At 43.9% G+C, this 14,303-nt stretch overlaps 1 protein-coding gene across 5 annotated transcripts in view; it reads right to left on the reverse strand.

Annotated features, from left to right (window-relative positions):
- Window positions 1–14,303, reverse strand: part of SMYD3 (SET and MYND domain containing 3) — a 764,262-nt gene that overhangs the window by 189,553 nt on the left and 560,406 nt on the right. The window lies entirely within an intron of this gene.

Below are 14,303 nucleotides of genomic sequence, written 5' to 3' on the forward strand. Positions count from 1 at the left end.
CCAAATGTTTGTCTCTTAATTAACTGGTGTTACAGCTACTAGTGCTAAAAAGAAAATAAAACATTTTAACAAGTCCACACACCCCCAAAAAAATTCCCAAATCCTATGAGAATCCAATACTTCTTAGGCTAAACCCATTCTAGCACAATTTTAAGGCTGTATCAAAACTCTACTTTATGAATACTCTAAATATAAATATTATTTTACTTCATATTCATCACTTTCAGTATTATTCCAACTGAATGTCCATTCAAAAGAATTTAAGATCATCAGAAAGCAGGACTGAAAAGTCTCCCACTGCTTCTAGTATAATTGTCTACATTTCAGTAGGAGACAGTATATGATCTAACTGTGTACAGTGCATACTCCGGTGATTAATACCATAGGCCTTCAAACTCTTACTGTCCTATTGCAAAATCAGGTTCATCATTTTACTCAAAGGCCAGGCCCATAAATTATTTTAATCATTTATTAAAACAGAGGAAGTTCATTCCACTTCGTGCTGTTAGTTCAGTTTAACAGCAGCCTCAGCAAAACAATGAGATGTTAGTTTTAGAGATGGCTATAAGCCACAGAGTTCAGATCTGTTTCTAAACTATCCCACTGTGCCAAGGTGTTGGATCCAGGATTTTCGTTCTAGTTAGTTAACTGCACATGGAGATAACAAACTTTAGAATCCAGAAGATGAGAGAGAACTCATTTTATTAAAGACATGCTTTGAGTCTGCAAAGATAATAAGCTCTTGGGAGTTTATTAAATGAGGAAAAGTTCATTAGTTTGTAAACTAGACACACATGCAGATTGGAACAGCCATAATGAAAATGTACACTTCACCCTCCAAATAATATGCTCCAACTGGCTGGTATTAACTCCTTTGCTCTGACTGCAACTGCATTTATCATCCAAATCTCACTATAAACATGATCATCTCAGCTTCTGGCCTTTCCTTACCTGTTCACCTCACCTAGCAGTCTTTTCAGAAGCACCCCTTCCAATTCTTTGCCCCTGGGGAAGGCTTGCCATAGTTTCTTCCCAATTTCCAATTCTTTATAGTACTAAATTTCTTTCAAGAATTGGGTGGGTTGAAAATGCTGGTTAGATGGAGGGTCGTATATTGTGGCATCGCAATAGGAAATTCTCAGTGCAAAAGACAGAGTTTGAGGATTTGCTCAGTCATTGTGTGGTTATGAAATCTACCCATCAATCAAAGGCTCCAGTCCAGAAACACTTGTACTTACTTTTACCTTTATGAAACAAAAGCAGTACCACTGACCTCACTTCAATCAGATTACTCACGTGTCAATTTAAGCATATTCTTAAATAATCATGCGGAATCAGAATCTGGGGGCTCCTATACGTTTGCATGGAGTCTGCTCTGGTGTGCTGAAAATCCAGCGCATCAGAGCAGATCCGATTAATCGAGTCTGCTGGAGCATGGAAATTGACACATCCCAGCACGTCTCTGTGCTGAAAAATGGCAGCAGGGCACTTCGAAATAAAACACATTCAATAAGCTTTAGTTCAAAGCACCCCGCCGGCATTTTTTCAGCGCCGGGATGCCAATATACGTGACACATGGGTGCTTTTAATTAGCACGGCTCACTAATTGAAGCACCCAATGCTGCATCCTGCGGTACATGTAAAAATGCCCTATGTGTTTAACTCTGCAATGACCATTCAATTCCCTGTGTTCTGCGTAAGTCAATAATGGCCCTTAGCCATTCATTGTTTATGGATTTGTTACTGAGAAACAGCTAAACAGTTATTAGGTACATTAGACACCCCCCCCCCCCCAGTCAATCAGAGAGCAAAGAACTGCATAAATGGTTAAAATGTACAGTTATGGGCCAGTAACTGCAATGCGGTCCCATGCTCTGACAGGATGAAAAAATACTTGGAATTATCAAGCAAAGGAAAGTGCTCATTACTACTCTACTCCACAGTTACTCTTTCAAGAGTGGAGAAAAAAATAAGAACTTGACATTCTCTCCCCATGGCCTCATTCCTGGCTTCATATCAGAAAAAGGATATCCCCACTACCATAATTCCTCCTTCCTTTCACCATATGAGCTGAAGACCCCTTGTATGGGGCTATGAATGATTCTTAGATTCTGTACAAGTTAAGAACATAGTAACTGAAGACGTGAAATGGGTTTTTTTCTCCTTAAGAAATATACATATATCCAAAGTTAATTTTGTACTATCAGGGGAGGAACAACTTTTAAATATACTGACACAGAACAATTCAGATTATATTCACAGATATGAGAGAGTATATTGCTTTTGTATTAGAACTCAAGCTTTATAAACTATCAACATAAGATATAAGCCTGAATGTTCAGGGGTCTTTTCATTTGGAAAATATTTTTATCCTGAAATGTCCCTGATCACTTAAAACTGGATTATGCCATGTACTGATGATAGACAGCACTTTACTCCTGGAGAAGAACCACTGATATCAATGTGAAGAACACAATCTATTCTTTAAGGAACTCTGGGTAAAATTCACCACAACTTTAAATTGCAATTTGTCTCTATTTCATTTAATGATCATTTTTTTCCCAAGATTCCATTTGTGCCAGGGAGAATAACAGCAACCCAGGCCCTTAAGCTGCATATCTCCATCCGAGTTAGTGTAGGAAAAAATAACTTTTTGTACTAAAATTATTCTCTAGACCAGGGACATTCAACCTCTGGCCTGTAGGCTCCTCCCCCAGTCACTCAATCCCTTCCCTCTGGGCTAGGGACAGACATTACACATAAACTGGTTTAAAGTGATCAGAAACTGGTTTAAACCTGTAACAGAACAGACATTCTGTGCACATAAAATAGTTTCAAAATGGCCAAAACTGGTTTGAGATAAACCTGGTTGAATGTAGTATCACACTGAACTGATTTGGCTCAAACTGATTTGACTTAACTGATCTGGCCCTGAGAGAAGCAAGGCGGGTAAGTGTGCTCAGAAACCCCCATGGCTCAGCAAGGGCATTCAGGAATGCCTGAGGACTAAAAGGGGGGCGTATAACCAGTGGAAGGGAGGGGCTATCACCAAGGAGGAGTCCTCCTCCTTGGCCCGGGAGTGTAGGAGGGCTATTAGGAAGGCCAAGGCAGAGATGGAACTCAGGCTAGCATCCAGGATTAAGGACAACAAAAAGTCCTTTTTCAAGTACATTGGGAGCAAGAAAAGGGCACCAGGCAATGTAGAACCCCTGCAAGACTCAAATGGTAACCTTGTGGCTATGCCAGACAAGAAAGCTGATATTTTTAACAGTTTCTTTGCCTCTGTTTTCCTAAACAGGGACCGGGACATCCCTCCTACCAGAGGTAGGGACAATCTTGGGGATAACTCTGTCAGGCCTTGGGTCAGCGCACATGTAGTTATGGATCTTCTGGAAGGGCTGGGCATTTTTAAATCTGCAGGTCCAGATGCCCTCCACCCAAAGGTGTTGAGGGAGCTGGCAGGGGTCATTGCTGAGCCCTTGGCCCAGCTGTATGAGCATTTGTGGTCATCTGGCCAGGTGCTGGGGGATTGGAAACTAGCTAATGTGGTCCCCACTTTTAAGCAAGGGAGGAAGGAGGACCCAAATAACTGTAGGCCCATAAGCCTCACCTCGGTCCTCGGGAAGATCTTGGAGAAAATCATCAAGGAGCCAGCAGGGGAGATCATGCTCAGGGGCAACCAGCACAGGTTCATCAAAGACAGGTCCTGCCTGACCAACCTGATTGCCTTTTATGACCAGGTAACTAAATCCTTGGATGATGGTGTTGCCATGGACATAGTCTTTCTAGACTTTAAGAAGGCCTTTGACACTGTTTCTTACCCCATCCTCATCAATAAATTAAGTGACTGTGGCATTGATGCCTACACAGTTGGATGGGTAAAAAAATGGCTGATGGGGCGCACCCAGAGAGTAGTGGTGGACGGGTCATACTCAACCTGGCGAGATGTGAGCAGTGGGGTACCCCAGGGCTCAGTCCTTGGGCCCACACTGTTTAACATCTTCATCAGCAACTTGGATGAGGGGGTGGAAAGCACGCTGTCCAAGTTTGCTGATGACACTAAGATGTGGGGCGAGGTGGGCACACTTGAAGGGAGAGAGAGACTGCAAGTAGATTTAGACAGACTACAAAAGTGGGCAGATGAGAATAGGATGGGGTTCAACGTAGACAAATGCAGGGTGCTGCACCTTGGGAGAAGGAATCCACAGCATACATACAGGCTGGGGAGTTCCCTTCTTGAAAGCACAGAGGCGGAAAGGGATCTTGGAGTCATTATGAACATGAGCCGCCAATGCCAGACCGCAGCCAGCAAGGCCAGCCATACCTTGTCGTGCATCCAAAGATGCATCTCAAGCCGGTCCAGAGAGGTGATACTCCCCCTCTATGTGACTTTGGTCAGGCCGCAGTTGGAGTACTGCGTCCAGTACTGGGCGCCGCACTTTAAAAAGGATGTGGCCAGCCTGGAGAGAGTTCAGAGAAGGGCCACCCATTTGGTGAGAGGGCAGCAGGACAGGCCCTATGAGGAGAGACTGAGGGACCTGAACCTATTCAACCTCAGCAGGAGGAGGCTGAGGGGGACCTAGTGGCTGCCTACAAACTCATCAGGGGAGATCATCAGCAAATAGGCAGAGCCCTTTTCTCCCCAGCACCACCTGGGGTGACGAGGAACAATGGTAATAAGCTGATGGAGAATAGGTCTAGGTTAGAGATCAGAAGGCAATATTTTACAGTCAGGGTGGCCAGAATCTGGAACCAACTTCCTAGGGAAGTTGTCCTCGCCCCTACGTTGGGTAAATTCAAAAAGAGGTTAGATGATCACCTGTCTGGGGTCTTGTGAACCCAGCATTCATTCCTGCCTGTGGCAGGGGGTCAGGCTAGATGATCTGTTCAGGTCCCTACTGACCCTAGCTACTATGAAACTATGAAACCATTTTATGCAATGTCTGTCCCAGACCCCAGTGTTCACAGACTCTCCACACACATATACATGCTCTACAGACATGTTTTTCCTTGGTCTCAACAATTCACCTCCCTGGCCTATACTTTGTGAAGATTCCCTCAAAATACGTGGAAATCTTACCCCAGTAAGATGAAATCTACTTAGGATCACCTACAGTACACAGGGCTAGAACCCAGCCTATGAACTTCACTTCATCAACCTCCTAGGTAGTGCATGCGGGCACGTGGTATGATGGGGCCACGAGCACCATGAGCTGCCTGAACCCTGGCTACTCAAATAAGGAGAAGGGCTGGCCATCCAGAGCAAGCATCTCCCCAATGCTCTGGGTGACCTTGCTTGCCCTGGGAACGCACCCCACTTTCCCTCCACCTTTCCCCCACTGGTCCAGGGTGGCCTGCCTCTGCTTCTGGGGGATGGGGGCTTTGGAGTGAGAGAGGGAGCATGCCCACTTCCCTTTGGGCATGCTCCCACTGGTGCCAGGCTGAGGAAGAGCAAGGGCAAGGGGGTGGTGCTTCCTGATATGCATCAGCATCCCCATTGTGCTGAACTGTTTCTCGTCCTTGCCCCAGCTGGTCTTGCATCAGCAGCGCAGGCAGATAGCATATGTGGGATCATCCGCCACCTCAAAATGATCCCACACTTTACTACCCCCTCGCTTCTGGGGTGCGGGTGCAGATCATGCCTTATCCCCCTCCTCAGCAGACAGAGGCACAACAACAGGAAGAGCTGACTCAGCTCAGCCACTTGCCTCCACAACCTCAAACTCCTCCAAGGTGCTTTCTGGAGAAGGAGACCTGCCTCTAGGGGAACTCTGAGGGCTGTGGAGCACAAACTCAGATTCCCCCTCCTTCCCCTAAATTTCTCTGGCTATGGCACTGAGCTCCCCTGGTTCCAGATCAAGCTCCTCCTCTGGCACTGGAAGGCTCAGTCTGGCAACTGAAATTGGGGTGGAAGAGACTGTCATGCTGGTGCTTCTTGTCATGCTGGTGGTACTGGGGGTTATTATTGCTGGTGGTAGTGGAGGTGGGGCAGGTGTAGACACTGCTCCCACCTCCTTGCTGCCACTAGCAGCAGAAACCTCATGCCTGCTAGGGAAGAGGGTGCATCTAAGTAGGGGGGGGTGGGAGGGAAGGGAACTTGCAGCTCTCCCTTTGCCCCCTCTTGCTCCCCTGCCAGAAGACCTGGCACCTGTCATTCCAGCGTGCTTCATGCTTGGTGTGATGAAAAAAATGTGTGTATAATTTACATGTGTTGTGCTTTCCTGCATTGCTATGGATGACACACTGCCATGCAAAGCACAGCTTTCTTTTTGTTTGGGGTGAAAAAAAAACCCCAAGAATAATGAAGAGGATTTTGGGGGTAGAAATATTTTAAAGGGATTAAGAATAGGGATGGTAGGCAAGGGTAAGTGGGAAAGGGTTGGCTAATGGCTGGCTATAACTTGGTAGCAACAGACTACCTACTGCTCCCAGCCTAGACCCTTCAGATGCTGTGCTCTGCTGCTCATGCTGCAAGAGAAGGTCTCACAAAAGGCAGTGAAAGCCTTCACACACAGCCTTATATGTTGTTTCTCTGTCCTTCTCTCAGAGCACTGAGACCGGAAGGGACCTCAGGGACAGACTGCAGACACTGGCCAGCTACAGATGTCAATATCAGACCGGTCCTCCCCGCCCCTGCATCCCTTCCCCCTCCTTCTCCTGAGTTTCTGTTTCCCTGCAAGCCCACCTCCAAAACATTCCAAAACATCTAAAACATTTTGGATGGTTTCGTTTAGTTTCAAAGATGTTTTGGAGCTTTCTGTTTCATTTCGGATTTGGTGTTTCAATCGCCAAAACACCTCTGACATGAAATGGCTGCAAAAGTTTTGCACAGCCCTAAGAATCAGTACTCTTTCCTTTTTGTTCCTTTTTCTCTGTCACCACCAATGGCTAAAACAAGCACCGAGAAAAAAAAGCTAGGGTCTTAGCTGGTTTCAGTGTTAGCAGATATAGCTTCATAGATATAAATAGAGCTGTTTCTTTTTTACATGAGTATTGAATTTGACTGAGATGTTTAGCAAAATGTATATTATTCCTTGCAGTTTGGAATGTTCTTTAAACATGATCACAATAGCCATGGCAGAACTGCTCCTTATAGATTTCTACACAATTGGATAGCATGTTGGTTTATGATACTATAATGCTTATAGTATCAGCACTGTGATATATTTTTCCCTATAGTCTTGTTCACATTTAACAGATTTTTTTCTTAAATGTGAACATGAAAAAAAATATACTGTGCTTGATAGAATCTGTGCAAGTCGTTATATTACATACTTGTGGTAAATGAGAACCTAGCTAGTATTGTATGGCTGATAAAACATTAAGCTCAGGGGTTCTCAATCCCTAGCCCACAGGCCAGATCCGGTCCCCAGCACAGTGTCATCCAGCTCACAGGGCTCCTCATGGATCCAAAAATTTAGTGCTGGGGGCTTATCCAGCTGCTAAATTTCTGGATTCTTAGGGAGCTCTGGAGCCTGCACACTAGATCGGGCTTGCAGGGTGGTGACAGGTCTGATCTTGGTGTACAGGGCTGGTTGGGTGGGCAGCATGGGGTCCCAGGGCTCCTGGTCCATGGGCAGCACGGGGCCCATAATTAAATACCTAGTCATGCATGTACAGATGGTTAAGCAGAACTGATTTCTTTCTTCCCTTATATCTAGCAAAACACATTAGACAGAATGGACCGAATGTATTCCTGATGTAAGTTCAGTGAAGTCAATGAAATTATAATGGAGATAAGTTTGGATCAATATATCAAACTTAGGGTAAAATTAAGTAAACAATTTATCCACAAATGGCATTCTTAATTCCGTCACATCTACATGTCCATAAATGTCATATGCTTATACTTGAACTCTCTTATAAAGCTTATAATAAAAAACAATTCTCTCCTACTGTTTTGACCGCATCACCTCCTCTTCAAACCTCTTTGCTGGCTCCACCTCTTTCTGTATCAGAATCAAACCAAAATTCCTCACTTTCAAGGCCCTAAGCAATTCTACTCTGCTTATTGTTCTGTTTTTATTTCATTTCCCTTTGGTCCTCCCAAGCCTTCCTTCTAACTTTTTGCTTTTATCTCTTCCTCCTATGTCATCCCCTTCCTCCACAAACTCCCTTTTGGTTCTTGCTCATAGGACATGTAACCATCCTTTTTTATTCCTTGGTTTCGATAGGCATGGTCCAGCCACAGGCAAGAGGTTGGTCTAGATCAGAGCTTTTCAACTGGTGCGCCGCAGCACACCAGTGTCCCTGGTGTGCCACAAGAACTTTGGAATAATGAAAAGAAAGTTCTCCAGCCGCCTAATGCTAACAAATAAGCTGTGCTGATGAGATATTCACAGAAAACTCACGCATGTGTTGGCTGTGGGGGAAAGAGAACCAGCCAAGCAGAAGGAAATTCATCTACTGCTTGTGTGTTAGCTGTGGGGGATGCGCAGTTCACAAGCCTCTGAACAGCTGTGCCATGGAATTCTGCTGCAGTAAAATGAGTAAAAAGAGAACATAAGTATGGGGATGGGAAATGCCTGAATGGGTGTGCTGCAGAAATTTTTTATTAATGTAAGTGTGCCTTGGGCTAGAAAAGGTTGGGAAACACTGGTTGGGATGACCACTTGAGGTCTCTTCCAGCCCTACTTGTCTATGACTCTATTTCAAACTATTCTTTAGACGTGCTTCTTTGATCTTCTTGACATTCTTGTTTCCCTTTCCATTAAAACCATTTAGTAGTACAAAGTATGAATGCAGGCTATATTAGTTTTTAAGAAGAGCTGCACAGAGAACAAGAATGGCTTTATCCAGAGCATGATCTTGGCTATTAGCTTTTCTAGAGTGGAGTTCTCAGTCTGTTTTACTGGAGGACTTCTACCTTATATGGGTAAGAGAGAGGTATTTAATCATGTTATTCTGAAGTCAGGCAGAAGGCAAGATATAGTTGCACCTCATAGACTAACTAATTCAGAGATTCACTCTATAGCCAGGTAACTAGGGCAATCAGGTGGTATGTGGGAGACCCAGAGGTAACTTTCTACTTTGTGTCTGTAATGCTGTATGTAAAGGCGCACTGATACATCAGTCCAGTACCGGATCAGCACCGATTTAAAGAAAATTTTCTGTATCAGAAATCAGCCCAATGTGGCCAATAATTTGTCTGATAAATGCCTATGCATGCACGCAGCCACAGCGCAACATGTAAGCAGTGAGAAGCAGAGCCAGCAGCATGGAGAGCTGTCTGCAGCTGGTAAGTCTAGTGTGGTGGGAGAGGGGAGGAAAGGGGCATGGTGGAGGCAGATCAAGGTCCCCATGGTGAAGGAGAGTGTGGGGCAGGGGCAGGGACTGTCCAGCCAGGGTGCGGCGGGCATGGGATGGAGCTGCAGCTAATTTAGGGGGCGCGGGAAGAGAGGGGTGGACAGCTCCTGCTGCTGAGCACAGCTTGTCCAGTGCTCATTTTCTGGCTCCCACCACTCATCTGGGAGGACATGGGAGAGCGTGTGCCTCCTGATCTGTGCAAGGCAGGCTGGAGCTGGGGCTGTGCAAGGCAGTGCCATGGGGCTGTGCTTGGAAGGGGCTATGGGGGAGCTACAGCTACTTTTTGGGTGGCTGCAGCCCCACCCCCATAACTCCCTCCCAGCACTGCTGCTGCCAATCCCATGTGCAGCCCTGCCTCTCCAGGAAGAACTTGGCGCAGACCTGGCCCCAGGCCAACCTGCCTCACACAGATCAGGGGGCACACGTCCCCCACCCCTGCCATCCTGGATGAGCAGTGGGAGCAGCGGTGGGAACCAGGTGAGTCACACTCAGCAGTGGGAGACTCCCCCCCCCCTTTACATGCCCCTCCCAGATGACCCGTGGCTCTGTCCCGCACCTGCCCCAGCCCCAGCCTGCAGCTGCAGCCCACCCAGAGCCGCACAGATCCAGGGGGCACATGCCCCCCCTGCCCCCTGAACGAGCCGCTTGTGACTCTGTTCCACACCCCTCCCCACCCCGGCTGGGCAGCACCAACCCCAGCCTCACTCTCTCCCTCACCGCAGGGGCCGTGATCTGCCCCCTCAACCTCCCTTCCCTCCTTTCCTCTCTTCCATCACACCAGACTTACCAGCTGTATGCAGCTCTTCAAGCTGAAGAGCTGTATATTGGAAATCAGATTGGTATTGGCCGATATGCCTCCTTAAAAATCGGCTATCGGTATCAGCCCCAAAAATCTCTATCAGTGCACCCCTAGTTGCATGTATTTATGACATTTTCAAAGACAAATACTATTAGTAATCAGTATAATCACCCTTCTAAGACTTAATTGAATAAAAAGATGCCTGCATTATTAAAGTTCTGAGGATGGAATTGTTGGATGTGAACAAGCAAAAAAGGGAAAACTTAAATTTCACGTTATGTAAAAGGCCACAACTGGAGTTTGAAAACATTTCTCACTTAGAGCATCTGTTATCAAAGAGAAGAAAGGTTAATATGAGTCCACTTAGTGATCTGTGCCTAGTCACTGAAGACACAGCATGTGGTAAATCCATTAGTTCCAAGGATTTTAGAAAAAGTATACCTCTTCACTAGCCAACATTCTCTGCAGTACCAGCTAGCTCCCAACATCTCCCATTTACTTGGCACAATCCTATTCTGAAGGAGACTGAAATTGCTCCAGAACATATAAAGCAAAGCAAGACTAACATCTGAAGCAGCCTAAGTTGTTAAGGTAGAGAGCAGAGCCCCAGTTACACAAAGTGTAATACAATTCGTATTCAAGTGGTTGGGGATTTGAGCTACAAATCCTGTAGTGATATAAAGAAGAAAGTTAAAAGATGATTGTGACCTATCATTATCTATGTAACAGGAAAATATTTGATACTAAGTAGATCTTTAATTTAGGAACAAAAGTTATTTGATGTTTAAGTCAGTAAAGTTCAATTTCTAACACTAACAATGGCAACAGATTTTTGAGGAATGTGGGAAATTCTCTAACACTTGAACAGCTTAAATTTAGAGTGACTATAACATTCCTTTGTAATCTCCATATCTGTGAAAAAAATAAAATCTTGATATCTCTTGTCTGGCTTTAGCAACTGCCTCAAAAATAAATCTGTTAACTGCAGTAATAAATTCTGTCCTTAACATATAGGTTCCCAACCATTAAAACATTAATATCTAGTCAAATAGTTGCAAAGTCAATATTAGAATAGTTTGTGCTTTATACTAAGCAGCAGTATAGTTTCAAATTGGGCTCATGTATAGTTTCTCATGGATTAAAATCTCTCTTTGTGCATTGATTATTAAAGTTCTTTTCTCTCTTTCCTTGACCCTGATCCCCTATACTCTACTTGAAGTTATTGTCACCATTAAATGTCTAAAAATGCCACAAACTTACTTGGAAAAAATGCAATACTTATCTTTATCTAGAATGATAAATATAGTATTTCATAGAAAAAAAGTTGTCTTTAATACACTGACTTCCATATTTTCATATTTTGTTTCTTTTAAGAAAAGGAGTCAAATTCTGCCATTGGAATGTATGTACAATTCCTACTGAATTTACTGGGAGTTGTAAAGAGGTATCTTAAAATGGAATTTCATCCAGTTTATTTAACTGAATTTCTATATGTTATGCAAATATAACATTAAAGAGAATGAATCAGTGTTTTAGCTGCTGCATTCCCTGAAATGTACAGATGCTACACATATGTTTCCATATCAACTTTATTTTTACCTATACTCAAAGAGTTATTTTTCTTGAAAACCTCATCATTTTGAACCATGAAACTTATTTTTGTCAAGTGCTGAGAGATACATAAGTACTTTAGCGACATCCTTAGGAACTCTGCAACTTTAATAGTGTTTTGTTTTTTACAAAATTATAAATCCTTCTATTTGTACACGCCTTCTATCTCAAGGTTGTTAAACACTTCCTGTTTAACATACTCACCAGGCATTTTGTTCAGTGCTGTAATTTGTACAATGTACATGCAATAATGTTCAGATTAGTCTGTGTTAAAAGAACTTTCAATCCATACAGTATTCAGTTCTGGCCAAGTAGCCACAGTGATCTCAAATAAAAGCATCCATGTCTCAAATTGCTATTTCAGACTTTGATTGGATTATAAAAATATTACTTCTTTCCTTCCCTCAATTTTGCCACCTATTCACTAAGGAAGTCTTGACAAGAAGCCTAGTTACATTTTCACTAAGTATTTCAAGTTCTTATCACCTAATATTCCTTAGCATTGCTATCTCAACCCTTTCTTCCTTAGACATATATATGACTCTGGAGTTCAAGGGCACATTGCAAAACCCACAGAAGCCAATGGTAAGATTCTCATTGACTTCATGGAATTTTACACCAGGCCCTAAAATGGTAGATCCTAGACCAGTGGTTTTCAATTTGTGGTCCACGAACCTCTGGGGGTCCACAGACTATGTCTAGGGGGTCTGCAAAAAAGGACTATGATCAATCAAAAGTATGTGAATGCCCACACTTACAATTCAAAGGGGTCTGCATCTCCATTCGAAATTTCCAACAGGGTATACACCCCCATTCAAAATATTTTAGGGTCCTGTAAATGAAAACAAATTGAAAACCACAGTGCTAGAGTGAACATGGGCCCAAACAAAAACAACATATCTGAATATCCTTAAATTTTGTATAGCTTGTAACTGAAATAGTGTTTCTAATTCCCCTGTCCTAATGTGCAACTGCTCCTTTTTCTTCAAGTCCTTGGCTTTTCTTGTGCCAAATCCATCCAACAAACAAAGAGAAATTATTTCAAACTAGCAAATTGCCCATCAAGAATGACCGGGGGGGGGGCGGGGATGGAGTACTGCCACCTACCACCCCATACCACCACTGCCTCCCAGAAGTGTGGGGGGAGGGGGGTGGGGGAAGCTTACATGTGGTGCCTAGTGCCACCACCCACTGCCCCGCGCTGCCACCACCTCATGCCTGACTGAGTGCTACCCCTCCCAGTGTCCTGACCCATGCCACCCCCGCCCCCCACCACTCCTATGCCACCCCCCTGCATCTGGCCCTGTGCCACCCCTTTCCCCCCTGCTCCACATCCACCTGGCCTGCTCCAGTGGAGCCATGCTCTGCCCATCATACTTGACAGGCATTCTTGACAAAGCACTGGCTGGAGCCACGCCCCCCAAGAGTGTTATGGGCAGACAGACAGACAAAGCCCTTTATATATACAGGCAGTCCTCGACTTACAACATTTTAAGTTACATTTTGCACTTACAACGTTTATAAATTGACACCGTTTCAACTTTCTGACATCAGTTTTGACTTTACAATGCTTGATCCGATGCGACGCCACACCAGCGAACAAGTTCGCTGCATGGCCCATCTCCCTGGAGAACATCTGTTCAAACTTCCTTGGACACTTTCTTTGAGAGAACAGACAAGACTCCAGAAAAACCTGCGTCCAAGACTCCAGAGAAGACTCTAGTCAAGAACCCTTCAAAAAGTCCAACCAAGAGCCTTTCAAAAAATCCAGCAAAGTCACCTCAAAGAAGTCCTTCCAAATCAATATGACTGCTATTTACAATATAAATACATTAATGTAGCTATATTACTCATCTATAATGAGTACAAAATCTCATTATAGATCGAGTACAAAATTCTAGGATATTTTTAGTGAAAATAGGGTATCAGGCTTAGTTCAAGAACCTATCCCCCATTTATACCTTTGTTTCTTATGAGAAAATTGGTTCCGAGTTACAACATTTCAACTTAAGACGTGGTTTCTAGGAACCAAGTGTGTCGTAATTCCGAGGACTGCCTGTATAGATGATTAACAGGCAGGATGATCACAGTATTATTCAATGTGGTCTTGAAAAATTTCTCAAAGGATCTGAAACTGGAAAGTTGTCAACTCACAGAAAAGAAAAATGATAACAGAAAGAAAGGATTCAGAGGTAGACAAAAACAATAGTGCTTTAAAACCAAACCAAACCAAACCAAACCTCAATCAGCTTCTAGAATATCAAACTGCCAAACCAAGGGCAGTTCAGAATTTGAACCCACTTGACCATAATACTTCAGACAGAAGGGCAGGCAAGGGAAAAAATAAGAAAATTATTCTGGTTTCAAACCATCTTTATAAGGATCAAGGTTAGGACAGATCTGAAGAGCCGCTGCTTCAGCAAATAGAGTGAAAGAGTTAAAACATGGTTCTGATATTCTGGTACAATGAGCTCTACATAGTGATCTGGCATCTGCATGGCACAAAATACCAAATTATCATTTTCTTCTTAAAATGGGAACTGTTTTGATTAGATAGACCTCTACCTTCATGCATATTCCTCACCTC

The sequence above is a fragment of the Alligator mississippiensis genome, chromosome 1 (genome assembly GCF_030867095.1).
Source record: "Alligator mississippiensis isolate rAllMis1 chromosome 1, rAllMis1, whole genome shotgun sequence".
NCBI lineage: Eukaryota > Metazoa > Chordata > Crocodylia > Alligatoridae > Alligator > Alligator mississippiensis.